General features: G+C 41.2%; 1 long non-coding RNA gene across 1 annotated transcript; it reads left to right on the forward strand.

Annotated features, from left to right (window-relative positions):
* The first annotated feature begins 140 nt into the window (after positions 1-140).
* LOC148057422 (uncharacterized) lies at positions 141-20,684 on the forward strand. The gene is made up of 5 exons (XR_015705229.1): positions 141-2,295; positions 4,201-4,251; positions 12,656-12,723; positions 17,448-17,515; positions 19,534-20,684. It is a non-coding gene; the product is annotated as an uncharacterized LOC148057422 (long non-coding RNA).
* Positions 20,685-21,005: the final 321 nt, after the last annotated feature.

Below are 21,005 nucleotides of genomic sequence, written 5' to 3' on the forward strand. Positions count from 1 at the left end.
CGGCGCTGCAGGCGGGCATGCGCAGTAGGAGCGGCGGGGGGCGACCCTGCCCTGCCCTGCCCTGCCGGCGGGCGGGCCTTGTCGGGGAGGCCGTTGGCGAGGGGGTGGGCAGTCACGGCGGTTTGGCCTCCGCGTGTGAGGGTTTCCACCGCGGGCGTGCGAGGCCGGTGCCTGAGCAGCTGGGGCGAAGCTCGTCGGAAGCAGCCTGCCTCCTCATTGCTTCCCCCCGGCCTGCGGTAGCCCGGGCCCCTTCTCGGAGGCCTGGCTGTGGCGGCGGAGCCGGCCCCGGGGGGAGCTCAGTGGCGCGTACCTCGCCTGGCTGCGCGGCCCCGGGCTTGGCCTGGCGCCCGCCTGTGTGGGAGGTGACAAAACGTGGCGAGCGTTGGGTTTGCTAACCGTAAGGAGGTAGTGGGTGTGCAAGGCTGGAAAGGGCGCTGTCGCCGAGCCCCAAATATCACAGAGGCTTTTCAGTCCTGCAGCATGCAGTCGTTTGGGAAGCATAAAATAAGCGGTGTAAGACTCGACTGAATACACCCTGTAGTTTGGGAGATGGGGGACCTAGCCCTTGTACAGTACGAGCACTGGAGGACAGTGGTGTGTATGCAGGCAATTGCTGTCTTAGGCCTGCCCAAAGTGAGAGGAAGTTCATGCAAAGTGCCTTCAGACCACAGGAAGGGTCTGTGAGGCTCAAATGTGTCAGCTTTTCCCAGTTGCCCTTGATAAAACATGCAGCTGGTTTTAGTTGCTCCCTTCGGCTCTGAGATGATGAGCTCTGAGGAGCCTACTGACAAGTGTTCTATGTGCTCCATCCTTAAACTGCATAATCTTTTTAAATGCAAGTTGCAGGTAATTACAGTTGTCATTAAAGCTTTCAGAATATGAGTACAGATAACTGATAGTGAATATCTTTCTGGGCAATTCATACTGTTACAGATTTGGTTGCTTCCACCCTGTTTTGATGTGACTAAGGAACTGGTCCAGCAATTCTTCCTCTCATTGGACTCTGGAGTAATTTTGCACCAGAGCAATGTATCCGAATAGATTTGTGGTGATTCAGACTGTGCTCCAAAGTGTTTTCACAGTCCTCTTACTGTCTGTGCTGTTCCATACCCAACCCCAGAGAACTGGCTGGTGGTAATACGGGGCTGCAGACAGTTCTCAAGCTGCTTGATGGCTGATAAAACTGGTTTTAGCTTCTTTATGCTTGCATGCACCTGCATTCAACATACTGGTCAACTTATTACCGTATTTGTTTGAGCTACCTCTATGCTAATGCCTGACTACTAGGTTTCTAGCTGCAGCTGTATGAGATCCTGCCCCAGCACATGCCTTGTGGAGAGGCAGAGGTCCAAGAAGTCGATATTCAGGCATAAAAATTAGGTCACGTTTATAGACGGTGCTGTAATGGGGACTGAGCTTGGTCACAGTAGGGGTGCCAGGCCATGCTGCGTAAAACAAAAGCTTTGAATGTGGCCTGAAAGAGAGTTGAGGACAAAAGCCTGGACTTCCAGGCTGTGTTCCAGGCACCTGTGTATGTGGCAGAAAAGCAGGGCAAGATTTGCTTTCCAGGGGCGTAAGCCAGGCCTTGTACAAACATCCAGGCCCCATCTTCTCCTTCCCAACTGTAGTTGCTGTCTTTCTGTCTGAGCTTGCAGGCTGCTGGCAGCACTGCAGAGCAGGCTGGTAAACACGATTGCATTTGCCCTTAGTGATTGTTCTAGGCTGATGTGTGCTATGCAGTATGTGCTGCTTCTTGCTTCAGATGACAGCCTCCTGTTGCACGCTCAAGATGGTGGCCTGAGTTTGAAATTAGCAGGGGCACTGGGAATTGCAGGGAAATCATGTCCCCTGACAAAGCCAGATCTGCTTTGCTGTGTGCTCAAAGCGTCGATCTTGCCTTAGTCAGCCTTTTTTCGTTCCCAGGGCTGGGTCCCATCTCTTTCCCACGCACATGCTGTGTGCTCAGCTCCCAGGCGTGCCCAATTAAAAAGAAAGCATACCTTATCATAGGAATGTTTTTACTGAGAGGGGCATCTTTAATGCTTCTGCAGAGTAGATGTTGCACGTGAATCATGCAGAGAATTAATGTGCTGTGAAAGTTTTTAAATAGCACTTAGCCAGGCAGTTTCTTATCTGTACCCATTTTTATCAATCAGTTTACTAAAAACAAAATCACAAGGCCCATGTGTATTGCAGCAATATTAAGTACAATGCAATTTTACACAGTACCAAACGCTTTACAATCCCAGAAGGCCTACAACTCATTGGAAAATAGCAATAATGGCAATGTAAACGGTGAGTATGTCTGCAGGGGATGAGTAATAGAATTAGGGATCTGGGAAGGGCTGTGGAGTTGCAAGGCTGCCTTCTCCCCACTCCTTGCGTGGCTGTCCACACCCAGCCCTGCTGAAAATTGACAGGTGGTGTTCTGGTGAGTAAGTGTAATATGTATCTTGCTAGGTTCCTGTTACACACTTAAATGAGCAGTTTCTTTGTCATGCGGACGAGGGCTCGCCTGAACAAGTGCAAATTGCAGTTGCTAGTCTGGCTTAGTGTGACGTGGCTCTTCCTGCTGTTCGTTTTGAACCTTGCTTGAGGTGAACACCGTTTCCCTTGCTAGTACTGCAAGGTCTATTTTTTACATGCTGCCTCGCTAATAAGAAAATTAAATACAGCTCAGCAATAACACTGCATGCTCTTTGATGGGAGCAGTCACCCACCTGCCCGTTAGTAATAGTCTTAGTGAACTGGAAAGGCTCCTTGTACTTTTCTTGATAATACATGAGGAAAAATGCAGGAGTCTCCTGAAATAGGGAAGCAGATCAGGCCTCTGTCCGAGGTTTGTGAGGTGGGGTCTTGGTTTTGTTGTTTGGGGTTTTTGTTCACCCTTTAACTGGATGAAAATTGGCCACTAACAATAGTTTTTTCATCATGCAGAGAGGATTACTTCAGTGTGAAGCTGTCGAGGCGTATGAAGGGTGGTGGGTGCCTCATGATTAGGATAATTTTTTTTTTTTCTTAGTCGAGGAAGAAAGTGATGAGAGAAGAAAATGTTTGGAAAATTAGCAGAAGGATCTTTAGCATGAGTTAGGATAAAGCAGAGTAGAGAGAGCAGGGCCCCCGGCAGCCACGTTCTGCCCCTGTGCAGGCTGCGCCTGTGAGCTGTGGGGGTCCTGGGAGGGCTCTGCCGTGCAGGTGGCTCTGCGGTGGGCTGCGAGGCGTGACATCAGGTGCCGGGACAGCAAGGACCGACCTGAACTGGAGGAGGATGGCCTACTATTATGAACGTCAGTAACGTGTATCTGGAGGTGCAGGGACAGCAGATGGAGAAGCTCCATAGGCAGAAGCAGTTGGGGCACCATACGCTTTGTCAGAGCTGCTCCCTGCCCCGGCCCCAGGAGCGGCTTCCTAGCGAGTAGAGAGTTGTGCCAGCTCCCTTCCTACTGGTACTGGTGAACCGGCCCAGTGGAGCAGCTGGTTGCGGTGCAACGCCCTCCGACTGCTGTGCGGGCGAAAATGCCTTGGACGCTTTCAGACCAAATGCATTGGTACCCTTCTGCTCCATCAAAAGGAAAAGGCCAGTCTCCGCAACTGTGAATTTATTCTGTTTGAAGCTTTGAAACTAAACCTCTCTCAGTACCTAATTTACATCCCACCTGGCTCTTTAGCTTCCAACATTTCTACTATTCTTAATTCTGTGCCATCAGAAGAATGGGCGGGTTAAAAATGAAATTGTCTGTGGCTTCGCTCATTGGCCATACTGCAGTTTATAAGATTGTTAGGTATCTAAAATGGTGCAAGAGAATATACATGATCCCTCTGTATACGGAATTAAAACGAAGGTTTTAAAATTCTTACGTAACCACTTTCTGCATTTGTTTTCATATCTACAAAGTAGGGATAACTTTGCTAGATGGCAGGTTGAACTCAATGTGGGAAGTTGTGGCAGTTGAGAAATATCTCCTTGTGATGGCTGCATAGTAATTTGTACCATTACAATTTCCTGGCAACAGTATCTGACAACTTTTCTGTTAATTTATCCATCTTTAGCAGCATTGCACAGATGCAATTTGTGATATAATTTGTAAGATTTTAACTCTTTAAAAAGACTTAAGTTTTATTTATTAAAAAAACCCAACTTTTTTTTTTTCCCCCCTGAGTTGTATATGTGTTTACTGGATGTCATTTGCATTTTTATAGAGGCTCTGGAAAAAGAAAGGATCGAAGTTCTTGGCTTCACCGCTCTATCAGGTAAAAAGCAATGGATTCCTGCAGGGTAGCTTGTGAGGTCTGGTGGCATTTTGTACATTATTCTTTAAAAGTACTTGGAGGCTTTGATGACTTTTCAGAGCCTGCAGTGTGAACTCTTGTGATTTGCATTTGTTCCCTGCAATTTGCAGCTGCAGGCACTGCACTAGCTTTGTTTAAATATAATGCTGAATGCCTTTAAAATAGGTATTTGAACTTTGGATTAAGGAGACTACTTTTGTAATATTAAAGGCCTTTTTACTGCACACATCAAATATCTAACTTTCAATGCAATCGTACTGTTTTGAAGTTTGGAAGAAGCCATTTCTATATTCTTCGTAACACAAAAAGAGAAGCAGGGTCTTTAGAAGTGCCTTTTGTGCCATTTTCCTAGTAGCCTTTCCATCTCGAAGTTTATTTTAAAATGTGATGAATTTGACACATCAGAAATGAGCAGTAAGAGGAGAGTCAAAGTGCTGTTCTGTTTGCATTTTCGTTGTACTTTATTTGAATTTTTTACTGCTAACTCAGTAAAGTTGTGTTGGCAGCACACTTGCCATTTATCAGTGTTGTTACCTGAAGTGTGGACTTCTGACCAAAAATTATATGCATGCTGTATCTGGCAAGTTTAATCAAAATACTGTGTATGCAAGAGAAATCTAACCCAAAAGGTTATGTTAAATACAGACTTCACTATGGTAAAATAGAGTTCTACACTGGAAAAAAATTATGACGTGTAGTATTAGACTTTGATTATTCTGTTTGCGTACACTTTGAAAGGAAGAAACTTGCCATTGTGTAGTTAATGGAACCCTGTATTCTGTATATCCTGGATAATTATTTATTATACAATGTTTAACATATTTACCCACTGTCTCAAAAGATTTATGAATTAATTTATCACATTAGATTTAATCTTATCTTTTTGAAAGTGAAAATGGGTTAAGAATTTCCCTATTTAGTTTGCATTCAGATTCTGATGAGTGTTTTCTGCAGTTATTCATGTGAACAAGTTCTTGATTTCTGAAATGCTCAGCTGAGAAAGATAAAAATGTCATTATACTCATTTGCATAATCTTTAATGCAGTAACCACCTTGAAAACACTGTAGGTTTGTAGACTGAAAAAATGTGGATTAGCTGAGTAAGTAATCTGATTTATGAACAAGATCTTGGTGGGATGGCAAATAGTTTGGGAGCAATCTGGAGACTGAGCATGGTCACATAGTTAATTTATTAATAATTCTAAATAAAGAATAAATTCACAGAAATAAAAATGTTCCATTGAATTCATTAACAGAAGAGGGGTTGAAGTCACTGAATAAATTGCTCACAGGAATTAGCTCATGCATCTCTACTTGTTAGGGCAAGTCTTCCAGTGCTATAGCACTTTTAGTTCTATAGTAATTTTGCATTTGCTTGTAGATTAAGGCTGTGGTATTTTTATTGCAATTAGGATATAAATTTGAGTAAGTTAATATCTCCAGCAGTACCTCTAAGTGTTAGTGGGCCATCTGTGAATGTTACCCACTTTGCTCACTATTCTTTTCTCCATAAAAAAAAAAAAAGATGAAGATGCAAAGTGCAACCAATATGTGACATCTGCTTGATAACATCTTGACTTTGGTGGTTATTTGTCAGTCTCACTTTTTTTTTTTTCCCTCCCCAAATGCAAACTAGGAATTCAGGTGCTAGATAAACCACTCGGGTGGGTGCGGAACTAGTCAGACTGCACCCAAGGTTTGTGAGAGTCTCTGCTGAGTTGCCACTGTGCAAACCACATGATAGGAGAGACAAAAAAGAAAACCCTAACTAAATTTGCAGGTGATACCAAGCCACGAGGACACTGTAGTTGGAGGATAGAATCAGAATTTAGAGAAGAGGGTTGGGTTTTTTAAATACAAATAAGTCAGCACAGACAAGCGCTAATTCATGCTTTATTTTTACAGCCAGTGATCTTCAAGAGTCTGGTCAGTTGACCCTGGGAAATCTATAGGGACCATGTGAGGTGACCAAGAGAAGCAGACTGATACTGCTTAGTGCAAGTGTAATTTTTGTGAAATTCCCCCAAAGATCATCCCTTTTTGGGGGAAAAAAAAAAAAAAAAAAAGTGTTCTACAAGACAGAAAAAAATGAAAATTATTGGAACAACGTAAATCATGGGTTGGGATAAAAATGAGTGGATAACAGTTGCAGTTGAAGGCATGGCAGAGCCCGGGTGAATTATGAGTACCATATGAATCAGCGGTATTGCAGTGCCGTGAAACATGAACGTCACACGAGCAGGAAGGCTGCAAGGCACCTGCTGTAATCCTGTCGTTCGTCAAAGCTTTGGTTAGGCTCAATTTGAATGCAGTGTCTAGCTTTGGGCATTACACTTCTGGACTCTGCAAATCTTTCCTATATTTCTTGAAGAAAATAAGAGGATGCTCTGAGGTCTAGGAAGCGTGATCTGTGAAGAGTGATGGAGAATTTGGATTATCTGTGTGGCATAAGGAAGAGAAGGGGGCTGGAGGAGATTTCTGAAGAAAAGGACGGAGTGATCTGTTCTCCATGCCCATTGTAGATTAACTCAATTTACTGAGCAGCATAGGCCATTCTTTATACACTCGCCGTACTCCACACGGGGGTTTTTTTTAGGCTAGTAATAACCTTACTAGAAGAATCTGTTTTGTTACTTTCTGTGATGCACTCAGTGGGTAATATGCAGAGGAATTTGGGGGGGGGGGGGCGGTGTTGGTGTTTGTTGTGGGTTTTTTTTTCTGTCAATGATTAGTTGACTGCCATTTGAGAGGGCTTGGGTTTTCTTTCTAGGTTTTGGTAGGTGAGTCCAAGGATATAAAAGGCCATTGCAAGGGGGGAGGGACAATCTCTCTCCCTGTCTGTAACAATGAAGAAATAAAGGGATTAACTTTGCAGCAAGGAAGATTCAGGTTATATTGCAAAGAGCTTTTTTCAGAGAAGGCCAGCTTCGCACTAGAATAGCTTGCTTTTGAAGGCTTTGAGAAACAGGTTAGACATCTGCCACAAAAGATCACGCACAACTGATTCTACCAAGAGACAGGAGAGTAGATTAGATGACCTCTCGAGAATTTTTCCAGTTCTGTTTTCTATGATTCTGTCAGTTCCATCGTTACTCGTAAAAGGCATGTGCTTTCACACAGAGAAGTGAGGATGTGAGCCTGGCCGTACGGGGTCAGACTGTTTAACCCAGTACACCATCCTCAGTGGGAGCTGAAAGCAGGTGTGTGGGGAAGACTGTACGAAGAGGGCAACTCCACAGGACGATACTTGTTCTGTAGATAGTTTCTGTGTATTTAGTAGCTCTCGGTAGATTCCAGTTCGATGAATTTGTCCGGTGCCCCTTGAACAAGTCTGAGCTGTTGGTGTTCACGGCATCCCGCAACCAGAAGTTCCTGCAGCTGAAACATCTGTGTGAAGACCCACCTCTTTCTCTTGGTTTTGAACCTGACCCCCTTCTATCTTCATTTGGTGCTTTTTGGCTCTCGTTTTTGGAGAGACGTTGAAGACCCATTGCCACTAAAGACTTTATAGACCTTTACCTTATTCAGTCATAAACATTTCTGTTCCTAGACTCAAGAGTTCTAGCTTCCTTAGCTATTTCTTACAGGGAAGATAATGCTTGGATTGTCCTTGTTGCTCTGTTTGGAACATTTCCAGCTCTACGGTATATTCCTTGAGATGGAGGGAACAAACTGTACACAGTATTTAAGCTGCAGGCACTCCATAGGTTGCAAAGAGATGTTCTCTGTTCTAGTCTCAATTCCTTTTCCAATAATTTTCTTTTTTTTTTTTTTTTGACTGCTGTTGAGCCCTAAGCTTATATTTCCATAATCTGTCTGTCATGACCTCAAGGTCTCTCTTCCTCAGTAATACTGGTCGACTCATTGTCTATTTGAAATTTGGACAGCTTTATTCTCCTGTGTATCTTTTTATGTTTATCTATATTGAATTGACTGTGCTGGTTTATTGCCTAATTACTAAGTCACATAAGATCTGAATGTAGTTCTTCATTATGAGCCCCTACCTTCAATACCCTAAATAATGAAGTAGCATCAGCAACTTTTGTCACCCTGCTACACCCCTTTTCTAGCTTGCTTGTAAATACAATGAGCAGCACAAGACCCAGGACAGATCTCTGTGAGGACTATTTACTTCCCTAACTCTTTTAGGCAATTATATCCTATTTTTTGATGAGCTCTCTATCTGTGCAAGAACCTTCATTATTTTTTGGTAGGTGCTTACTTAGGTTCCTTAAGCCTTCTGGAAATCCAGATAGATTGTATCAACTGGATTTCCACTGTCCATGTGCTTATGGGCATAAAAATATGACAGTAGTAGCAAGCAATGTGATTCTCTTTTACACGAGAAACTATTCTTTTCACCAAATACAAATTTGTTAGTTTAATCACAGGATTATGTTCCTAGTTCTGACACATAGACTTGCTGTGCTTTTTAATGCTCAGAATACAATGATTTCATCATCTGTATCTTCATTTTTGGACTACTGGAATTATAGATGGATGCATTTTACTGCTTGAAGAAAGATTTTGATGAAGAACATTAACAGTGTGCTGTTGAGGATGTCATGTTACACAGTGAAAAGATTTGCGAATGCATTTGAAGCTTTTCAGTAGGCATGATTAGTATTTAAATGAACTAGAGTCTTTTTCAGCACTGTTTAGTGTTATATTATTGCTGAGATTATGGACAAAAAGTAAGTGTGTCAGCCTGTTGTAGTGTCCCTTTTATTTCCTAATTTGTAGTTGAACATGGCTCAGCAAACTTGAGTGAAAGGAAAAAGAAAAGGTAGCTTCAAGTCAGGGTTATGCTCCCCTGGTCATGTCCTTTGCTCTGAGTTTGGCAAAAGGGCTGAGTTTACTCGCCTGCATTTGGTGGATATATACAGCCCTTTGCGAATGAGGAATTTTGCTAACTACTTCATTGTATGAGCAAGATGCAATCCCTGCTCCTTTAATGGAGAGGAGCCCATCATTAAAAATGTAATGCACATTTTTGTGTAATTAAAAATGGTGCATCTGAGTACTTTTCAAGGTTTTTCCCTTCCCCCAATTCCTTCCTTCCTCCAACACACTTCTGGCATGGGGGTGTGTTGTTTCCTGTAGCAAATATTGAGGGCTGATATGAACAGAAGATACTGTCTTTATTACCTTTCATCTTTTATGATTGAAAGCAAATGTTTTTTGCAAGATTTTGATTTTAAAAAGCCCTACAAATATAATTTAAATTCCTCTCCTGAAAGGTTCCAAGGAATCTGTCTTCTCCAGCTAAGGATCTGAGAATGCATATAATTACACCTAATAATTTCACCACTGTCAGATTAGATTGATTTTTAGTCACTTTTGTGCAGATTAAATTCAACTCAGGTGCTCAAAGTGAAAGAAGGTGCGTTAATCTGCAGTGACATTCTGTCTCTCCCAATTAGCGAGTTCTAAGAGATGTTAGATAATGCAAGTTTGATGGTGTGAAGCATTTTTGTTCTCCCGTGGACTTCAGTAAAGTTAAGGAGGTTTAGGCCTTCAGAGGCAACCGTCAGCAACTTAAGTGTTGGGCCCACAAAAAAAGCATGAAAACTAATGGAAATTAAGACTCTTCCTAACAAATTTAAAGGCTGGGGACAAACGATGGACTTTAAACTGAGATTTTGAGGGAGACTTTTAAAAAAGATTAAATACCTGTAATGTAAGCCTGTAGTGTACGCATCTCTGTGCAATCAAAATATGTCTTTCAAAATTTTGACCAGCGTATTGACATTTATAATGTGTGTAAGTCTGCATGCAGTGGTTTATCTAATGCTGCATAACCTTGTTGTCTGGCATGTATGTGTTTGTGTAGTGTTGAAGGTTATGAACCTATTTCTTCAAACTGCATGTGGTCAGACCATAATTTTAATTATTTTCAAAGCAATAGTACATTAGCATTACAGAAGTGAACAGTGAAGGACAAAGTACTGAAAAATGAAGTGCAAAGAAATGACACTGCAATGTGTGCATGTCTTCTGATTTGGCAGAATTAATGCTGGCAAGGCTTTGCTTGTAGCTCAAAGTATATGTTTATTGCTTAATTATCTCAGTTACTGAATATGCTCATTGCATAATCTGGGGAAGCAGTAATTGAGTCCATTACTGTAGATAAACAATTGCTAATTTATAGTACTTCAAAAAAAATCTTGACTGTAAACAGATGTTACAAAATCTAAAATATTGATGCCTTCTTACTTTTACCATGATGAAATCTTAAATGATTTTCTTAATGTGTGCTCTGCCAATGCTTGTTGAAAATTGCCAATATTTTCTTTTTATTTCTTGTAGTCTACTCCAATTATATTAAAATATTTTTTTCCTTTTCACACTTGCCTTAATTTTTGCATGAGCTATTAATTTTTGTTTGTTTTTTTTAATGTTGGTATTAGCTAATATCAAAAAGCCAGTTCTTTTTAATAACTTCAGAAGATTGGCTTTTGATTAAATGAGAGCAGTATGGGATGTAATTTCAACTGATGGAGCAATGATGATTTTGTAGGCATGTAGGCAGTTTTCAGTCTCCTACTTAAAAAGATATAATAAGTTCATCCTATTTTGGGAATGTTTGCATAAATCTCAATTTAGTGTTAAAACAAACCTGGTAGGAGCTCAATATTAATACCAGAAACAAGCTTGAACGGTGAGATATAGGGGTTTTCCTGCAGATCATAATCCCTTGTAATTTTTAGGTTTAATTCCTTACATCTTGCCAGAATGTTAACCCACCTAATCCTGAAGCAGTGATCAATGTCCACTTTTATAAGGCTCTAACTGATTGTTTAAAATTGTACCATAGGTTGGAAAGAGGGAATTTTGCTGCAGCTGAAACAATCTATACAAGAAATAGGTTTGGTTGGGTGTGGGTTTTGGTTTTTTTTCCCCTTTATTGGTGATTATGAATTATCCAGCGCTTTAAAATATGTAACTGCAAGACCCAACTGCTGCATCAGCAGGGACGCTATAGTCTTGTCTGAATGATTTCTGCTTGGATGAAGCAAGGCCTGGGCTGATTCCTCTTGGAAGCAGAGGAAAACTCTCCATTGACCATAGCAAGAGCTAGAGTTCCTCCTGAAAGAGGAGTTACTTTGTATACTCAAGTAGATTATGTGACTCTAAAATTGGAATTGGGACCTCTAATGTCTTATGACAATGAAGTTGCAACCTGTATGAAAGACAGTCTTCTAAGTCTTCTAACTGCCCCCTCGCTTTGTTAGCTTACGTATTCTCATATTACAACATATGCTATACAGCAGTGATAGATTGGATTTAATATATATGAATATAGACAGATTTTAGTACGTATTTATGTAACTGGAAGTCACACGCAGACACGTACACACACACAAATATATATATTTAAAGATAAACCTTTTGTATACATACATAGAAGTGTGTGTGTGAGCGAGTGGATGTAAAAAGCACTCCAGAGGGCTCTCCTACTATCATTAAAGTTTTGCTATTGAGTATAGTAAGAGTGAGTACATGCCTCCTGTTATGCAGAATTATTCTCCCAGTCTCAAGGGACAATTTTGTATCTTACGTCTGCAAAATGAAACTGATCTCACAAATAGTTAGCCTAGAAGTGTTCATTTAATCTTGGAAGTAGTCCCACTGAATTTAATGAGCCCTTAGATGGTAAATTCTTTGGGGCTCTTATTTTCCTTTGTGCCTTATTCAGTGGTAAGCACAATCTCCATTAGCTTTTACATTTAACATCTACTGTTACTTAGAGCAAAAGGCTTTCAGGTTTTGGCTTGAAAATGCTAATTCAAACACATAGGCACAAAAACTCGGAGGCAAAAGACAACAATTAAATTAGAATTATTCCAAAATTACATTTGAAGAATCCGAGTTGGCTTTGTGAAATTTCAAAAGTTACATTTTTGAGTGCTGCTGATTCGGCCTTAATTGGGAAGAGAGTCTTACAGCCATTGGGATTTTTGAGAGGGGAAGGATTGTAGACCTGGGATATTAAACACTTTGACCTGCTGATGAACACTGATAGTCAAGGTAACTCTGGCTTCTATGTAGCTCGGAGTAAGTATAGAAAGCAACAGGTTTTGTTAGCTCCAATGCTGAAAGCCAAAGGTATCTGACTGTTACCCATCGGGGTCCTCTGAAATCCTTTCCAGTCGACAGCATTCTTCCAGCTGACTGCACCAGCTCTGGATGAGCCTTCTCTTCTGCGTGCTTCCCAGATCACATGCCTAAAATAAGCTTCCTGCAGGCTGGATTTGCTCAGCAGAATTGATGTGGTCTGACTATATATTTATTAATAAGCTATATGTAAAGCACAAGCTCATTTTAGATAACTGACACATCATTTTTTTTTCTTTCTTCCCAGATGGTTTCAATCTTGAGTTTTAGAGGAGAGGACAATTCAACCTTGCCAGCAGAGAATTTCTAAACTTTGTAAGTTTATAAACTTTGTAAGCTTTTTGATTTAGTTAGAACAGCATTTATATTCTGGTGGTGTTAAACAATGTCCCACACTGACCAGAGCTCAGTATGAGGCTTACAGTGCATGACCATATTCCTTTAGCAGCATGCTTTGAAAGAATTCATGGGAAATTGTGCATGGTCTTTTAGGTATTTTTATCTTGAGGGTTACTCTGCTCGCATCTGTTTATTTTCTCTTCTGAGAAAAAAAGAGAGAAGTAAGAAATGGAAGGAAGAGGGAGCAGTAATAAATATATATGTGGGCAATAAAACCAAACTAGACTATTATTGCTATAGAAAATTAGGTGAGATGAGTTGATTCGTGTATTGGTTTTCACTTTAAAGCTGTGTTTGAAAGGCGCATTATCTACTGCGTTGGTTTTCATGTTAAAAAATGGTATTCCGGCTCAGCAGTGCTGTCAAGAAGTACAATATGTCCCACCTCATTAAGTACCATCTTTTTCCTCTCCATCTGTCTAGAACAGCAGGAAAACTAGTTTTCAAATAGAAAAATAATCAGTTTTGTACATTTCCTTTCTTCACCTCTGTATCTGTATTCATCTAAAAATTCAATCACGTTTCCAGGGAAGTGCCTCTAGAACAACAGTCCTAATAAAGGCTCCACTCAGAACATCAGGACCTGTAGTTCGGGAGGTAGCAAGGTGAGCAACTATGAGAGCCCAAACAAAAAATTACATTGGACACATGAGGGAAGGAAAATCTGCCTATTTAATAGAAATATAAACTATAGTCGATTGACAGCATAGCTAGAAGAAATTTAGAAAGGGAGGCATTTCCTCCTCTGAATATGTGACCAGGAGGTTCACCACTCTTTGAGTGTGAGAAGAAGTGCAGCACTTCATGCCTAAAAACCATGATTTATATGGAAGTAAATAACTATGCCATATAAAAGAGAAATGCCCTGGAGGTTATTTGATTCATTGCAGACAGCACTGTTCAGATTAAGGGCCTGATCCACCATAACAAAAGTGTAATGCTTCCCACTTGCTTAACGGAGTAGACAGCAGCAAACTGCAGATGCTGGCATTACTGCTGGAACCAAGAGAAAAACAATTCCAAAAGCGAGGACGAAAAGGCAACAGCAAAAACATCAAAACATTGCCTATGTTTTCAGGTAATTGCTTTCATCACCGTTCAGCTTTTGGGAATTCCAGTATTCTTCAGGTTAAAGTAATTCTCCTCATGGGACTCGTATCAGTGCCGTCTCCTTATTCTTTACAGCAGCCACTCAGAGGTCCTGCAAGAAATCAATTTTAAGCCTGCATTGTCTTTCTGAAGAATACTCCCAAAGACTGAATGAGGGGCTCTGATTAAACTTTTTGCTTTCAGAGGCCTCAGATCATACTGATACTGTTCAACTAGTTGGAGTAGTGATACTGAATGAGTAAAACGGCGTTAACTTCAAAAGGTCACTCCTTTGCAAAGTCAGAGAGTGTGGCTATGGGCCCAAGTTGGCTGCACGCAAGGCTGAAGTCCCACATCAAAGGCTTGGGTAGAAAATTGTATTTTACAGCTGAGGTAATACCAGAGGATGTGTAACTGAATGAATGAGTATTGTTTGCAATACAAAAAGCTGTTTTTAAAAAGTAAATAAATACAGGTTTAGAAAAAAGCAAATAAGCTAGCATAATTTATTCCCTGCATCCTAAAATATTTACATCTTTGGTTCTATTGTAGACAGAAAAGGTTAGAGACCCCAGTGTGTAACAAAAGAAATAAGCATGCAAATCAATTGCAGGCAACAGACATCAGTTAGCAATTTGCCACTAGGTGATGGTTAACAATCTGAGAGTAATGAAAGGAATTTTCAGGGAGAATAATTTACTGTGTTCTGGGCTATGCATGTGCTAAGGATGATGTCATAGACTGAAAGAATAATTATGCAGACCATAAATAGTCTTTCAGCTAGAGAGATTTAACACTTGCTTTGCAAGGCAGGAGTGTATCTTCGAATAAATCACTCTTCTCTTTCTCCAAACCCTTCTCTTTATCCAAAGAAGGATATTTCAAATCATAAAGCAAGTTTTACTGTTAAAACTCTGCTAAACAGTGATATACTGTCGTGAAAAGCAAGATGCATCTAACAGAATAGAAGCATGTTTTAATAATGAAGCACATGAATGGGAGGGGAGGTAAGACCTTGAATCTTCTTGGCACTATGTCAGTGACTTGCTTTGCAACCTCAGGCAAGGCCCCAGTTTGTCTCCGCAAAAGCAGGGTTTAACCGTACTTGCATTACAGGGTCATGTGAAGTTTAGTTAGGGTTTGGTGTGGTGTCTTCTGGCCTTGGCGTAAGTGTAGCCATTTGTCTAACATGAATGGGACTGAGACAGTTGGCGTCAGCAAAAGCTGTGAGAACCTCAGGTGAAAAGTGTGGTGGATGTACGTGTTTACTTACCTAAGACTTGCGCTAACTGAAGTGCCAGTGTTCCCAATATTTAATAATACTCAGATGTTGTGTATGTTCAGATCATTAGACAAAGAGCAACACTTTGTTTAGATGCAAAAGTGCAACTGTGAAACAGTATTTTGGAAATGATGATGTTGTGCTTACTCTTGACTCCGATGGAAGTGATTAGCCAAGACACTGTGGAAACGCCCCAGAATTAGTACAGGGCAACTGGAATGCAGTTTATCACCCCAAGAAGGTACTCTATCGCCTTCCGTGCCCACTGCCACCCGCTGCGTCTTGCTGTTGCCTTCATCAGACTGATGGGTTCACACAGAGGTTGTCGGACTTTGGAGCGGTTCGAAACGGAAACATGACATTCCTGCCCTGTCTTTGACTTTCTTCCATCGTCTCTTTTCCATAGCAGGCTTCAAGATCCCACTGGGACTTGTGGTATTTGGGCATTGTATTAAGCACTTTATCTAAGCTCTCTGGAAATACCTACTTACTGAGCTCTCTGCTCACACACATCTGCTGCTTACACTGGAAATCTCGTAGGCTTTTCCCCTTTGCATTATGGGAAGCCATCTCAGAAATGGCACTCTGGAGAGTTAAACCTTTTTTTAGAAAAGACTGGAGGAATAGAAAGGTATGAAAATAGATTCATACAAAATTAAATACATGAATTTACTTTAATGCTGCTGTGCTGGTTCTAGACTATATGTTCTATCTTTTTGTCATCTCCTGCTAAGTGTATAGCTCATTGCTTGCACAGTCTCTTTGCTTGTTACATGTGATGAAATAATCTATCTGTACTATCCGCCTCTGCTAGGATTTCTGAACATATTAAAAAAAATAATAATGTGGCTTATTTTTAATTTAACAGCATAATATTGGGGTGGGTCTGGGGGAAAGGCAGGGGAGGTTTCTGTGGCTGTATCGTGTAATAGGGATGAAAAGTCTTTTTCCCGGATCCACGAGATTACTCTCCAGGTAGAACTGTTTGCACCGTGTAAAGGAAGAGTTAAAAAATGCAGGCAAGCCACAAGGTGGGTAGGAGAAGTAGATCAACATTTCAGGCAGATCATCTTTATTTTGTCCATTCCAAGCAGTGCTGTTTTGGCTGTGGCAGCTGCTGTAGCTCTAGGGCTGAAACAGCAGCTGCCAAGTACTACCTTGGGGTGCTGGATTTTTTTTCTCTAATCTCTCTATGCTGGGCTCATGCTCAGCCACGGTGTACTCAGTTCCGGTGCAGGATTTAGGAATCAGGCAGTAAGCATTACAACAGTTCCAGATGGAGTGATTTTTATCCACCTTGTCTAAAATCAGTGCATCCCTGGAAGGAAGGCAGTGAATGTACTAATATCTAAGATCATTGCTACACAGCAAGACAGAAGAAAAATTGTTAGAATGCCCTTATTACTCAAATGTATCCTGCATAAAATATTTTATACTTGCATATACTTCGAGATTGTGGGGTAGAAGGATTTAAGAATAAGAACAGAGCTGTAAGAATGTTAGACAATTTCGTAATACTTGAAAATTGTTAACAAAGAAGTCTGAGTGACAGATTATTCCTTGGTTTTACAGAAAAGCCTCTTTCTGCTTTGGATAAATTATTTGACCCTACACACCTGTCATCCACTGGTTCCAGAAATCAAAACCCTAGGGAAAGTGTATGAATTCCTATGGTCGGGGCCAGATCACAAGGGAGAAACTGAATTAAGACATAGAGGTGATACTTGCCTTTTGCTTTTGCCAGCAGCCCATGTGTCCACAAAGCTCACCTGCAGCAATCAAGTATTGCCAGTACATTCCAATTAAACACACACTTAAGTGGAGACCTAGCTGAGGGTGATCTACAGGATTATTGCCTCTGCAGACCTCTGCAGGTTATAGAGAAAAAGTGAACTGCTAATCACCTTTGTATTGAAAAGAGAATATAAACTCAATTTCAGCTGGAAGCTGAGGAGGTGCCACCACGTGTTTGTAGTGGCTCTTGTAATCATTTCCTGGGTACCCACTTTGGGGGGATGCCAGAGAGAGGATTTGAAGCTAGACAGACCTTTGGTCTGACCCAAGCCATCCACTCCTGCAGGCATGGCTCATTTGCAGTGTCATTTAGGTAAATGGTAAATGTAATTAAATAATTGAATTGCAGTGGGTGTTGACCATTTTAAAACCTTAATTGGGCAATAAAACTGGAATCTAGGTTATGGGTGGAGTCCTTTGGCTGGAAATAACACGTGGGAATGCTAATTAATGCACACTTTACTTTTTCTGGTAGGAACACCAGACTAATGGGAAAACCTACCAAATACTTATTAAGGGTTTGTCCTACTTGAAAAGTGAGTGGTAAGTAGTGTATTTTTATCACATCAATCCACTTCCTTTACCTGCCAGTAATTTTTTCTGATGCTTGTAACTAAAAAGAAAATGTTCCTGCATTCTGCTGCTGCTTGTGCTTCACAAGCCATATATGTAACAAATAGTGCTTTTCTAACACAACTGTTTATTAAGTTCCAATCACTGCCTCCACTAGAAACCTGCTGAAGGCAAATGGACTATTCAGTTGTCACTGAAGGCGTAATTTAATGATGCAGCGTATCTCTACACTGATGAATTCAGCCTTTTTATTGTGGTTAATCTATGATGTGTGGAGCAAACGGTACCTTTGTTTTGCAGACCTGTCTGGGAAGCCCGCTTCCTCTCCTTTGGTCTTCTGTATATGATAAACAGAGCCTATTTATTGAAGAAGCCATCGAGGTACAAAGTTGAAGCCCTCTGGTGCCGCTTTTACAGTCCCTTTTCAGAAAGTACCTCCTCCTTCAAGCAATTGGTTTCCAAGTGGCCTCTGGCATCCCCTACAAAATTGCCTTGTTTCACATTTGGCAAAAAATTATATTGCTGACCCACTGTGTTAACAGCGATGGTAAATAGTGAAGGATAGATGGAAGCATTTGGGTGAGAAATCTGTCACGGGCTTTTATGTGAAAACATTTAGTATCTGCTCTCACTTTAATCACTTATTGTTTTTAAGTCAGTGACAAAAACATCCTGCTGAAATAGGAACACTGGGATCCCATCTGCAGGGAGAACGAATGGTGTTAGACAGGCCTTACTATCTTGTAGACGTGACAGTATATCAGGCAAACATATTAGTTGCTAGTTTTACTGTTGTTTTTAAGGCTGCTTGAAAAAAGTTGCTTTAACCAGGCTTATGAACTTTCAAATGGCTACATAAAATTATATCTTGTCTTTGTTTATCCATAACATAAAGCTACTCTGGTAAAAATAAAATAGAAACTTCATCTTTTACAGGTTTACTATACCTTTATGTTGCCCTCAGGCTGCTTCTATTTTTCTTGAGAGAAAGCTCATTCATATTTCTTCCAGAATAGGACCAGTCATTTTCACTTTCTAAAGGCTAGAGCTGTTTGTGATAAATCCTCAGTCCTTTCGGTCACATGTATGTTTGAATGAAGTGTAATAGTTACTTCTCTTTTGTGGTTTAAATATCCACATTTTGTAGTTGTGGATATTCTTGCTGGATCAAATGTTTTGTAATATATTGAAACATGTCGTTGCTGTGCCAGAAATATCCTAGAAACACAGTGCTCTTCTTTTTTCCTGTGACAGAACTTAGAAATAAGTATCAAAACAAATGATGACATATGGAATAACAACAGGCTATGTAAGAATGATGAATATGCTCCAGGTTTAATGTAGATGGAAATGGAAGCACTTTCATACCTGCCAAAACCTTTTAACAACATTTTGAAAACTGGTGTTTACATTCTTTGAAATGTTTATATCTAGAAGCAACCTCCTTCTTTGGCAAACTTGGTTTAAATCATCTTGGACCTCTGACAACCAAACTGACGAATATACCAATATGCTTTGATGTTGTCCTAAAGCTTGTTTTCAATAAGAGAGTTACAGAAGTAAAAATTAAGGACTGGGATTTAAGAAAGTAGCTCCTGATGAGGAACTAACACTTTGAAAATGTTGGCCTCTGGTGGTTTGGTCCAGTAGCCCCAATAGGAAAAGTTACATTATCAGTCAAGATGGATCTAAGGAATATTATTATTTAGGAAAAAAAGAAAGTGCAAGTGTTGCCAATAGCGTTCTCTTTTACTGAATACCTTCCGTAGTGATTCTCGGTCTGCTGCAACTCCTGAGCCTTGTGTTGTACAATATGCAGCGTAGATGGCAGCAGCACGGTGTGGCTGCTATTCTGCTTGCACATGGTACCAAATGATTCAATAACTATTAGGTCATCAAACTCGCAGGATATCTGTAGGGCTAGGCTTACCCTGTCCAGTTTTGCTGGTCCAGTCTCACTGTTTTTCTGTCCTTAACTTTCTCCTCAGATGCAGGACGGTGTCCTAGTTCCAGTCCAATACAGGGGAAGGAGTGGGGTGAAGGAGGCCTGTTCTCCCTCTTACGCCTCCCCAGCAAAGGAGCAGAGCGGACAAGAGCCGTGCAGTCATGGGCTCAGGGAGCACCCATGGGAAGGGAGAGTGCTGGGACCCGTGTGCCCTGGGAGATGAGAAGGTGCTCTACCCGCCCGTCTGGGGTACCAGCACAGATCCCAGCTGTTCCCTCCTCCCGTCCTGACAAGCGAGGTGAGATCAGATCGGCTGGAGGGGGCGGGATGACAGAAAGACAAGTTCTCGTGGTGCTCTCTCTTTCTTACTTGCCATTTTCCCAAACGGGTATTTTTACTGTTATCAAGAAAAGATGACCCAGTACAGCTGCAGCTCTCTTGGAGCAAATCAGTGGTATAGGTGAGGAGTACAGAGATTACCCACTCCTCTTTGCTCGGTTTGAGAAAATGAGCTTTGCCCATCTTTATTCACTGCATGTCACCGGAACAAATGGAGGACATAAAGCGCTTTGTTCTTGCCCAGGCTGGAGGGGAAAAAAAAAAAAAGAAGTTGAATTTAATAGACAGAAGTCTTGGATTCTGGAGTAGAAGCTGTGCATGACTACCTCTCAGATGACACTCTAATTCAGGAAAAGTGGTGAAAGGACATCTGTTGGCAAATTGCCTTTTTGGGTTATTGAGAGCAGCAAGTTGAAAAACAGAAGAGATGAGGATATGTGGGATCCCAGCTGACCATAAGAAATCAAATTGCACTCTTTAAAAGAAAACTGATTACCAGACATATTAAGCTTTAATCTTATTTGCAGTTAGTAGCCCCAAAGAGAATGCTTTGTTGGAGACCTTCCAAGAACAGCTATTGCAGACAGTTTGTAAAACAAAGAAAATGTGATGGAAATAATGCAAATACAGTTCAGCGTTTGCTATAATAAAGTTAGTTTATGATGCCCTTTGTAACCACCTCAACAATAAATGCCAATTTCTTCATTGGCAATTAGGTCTGGTGGGAAAAACACTTCCCCAAAGTTGACGTGAAGACAATATTTGCATGTTTCTTTCTTTTTACAAAGCGGATTGTGTCTGGCATGTAAATATACTTTTTATTTCTACGGTTTTCTTTTAAAAACACCATTTAAACACTGAATGCGTGCAAAATGACCTCTGTTAAGGTACTGCTTGTTTGCGTTCGGTTCAAATGGGACGCTGCTTCAGATTCCAAGGCAGCAAACTGCCAAACCCTGACACAGCGACCTGCCGCAGCTAGGGAACGCTTTAATCCTGATCCTGTGAGGATTCTTTGCCAAGGCTGCTCCTGGCCGCTGTCCTCACAACGCGAAGCCACGCTGCTGACGTGAACGACGGTTGCGCGTATCCCGTCTGTGGGATCTGGCCCTGGCTGCCTCTGTTTACCTTGCAGGCAGCCTGAACTTCAGTTCCTCATCTGCCCTAGGCCTGGCA

The sequence above is a fragment of the Nipponia nippon genome, unplaced genomic scaffold (assembly GCF_047370975.1).
Source record: "Nipponia nippon isolate SJK-2023a ecotype South Korea unplaced genomic scaffold, ASM4737097v1 scaffold_1, whole genome shotgun sequence".
Classification (NCBI taxonomy): Eukaryota; Metazoa; Chordata; class Aves; order Pelecaniformes; family Threskiornithidae; genus Nipponia; species Nipponia nippon.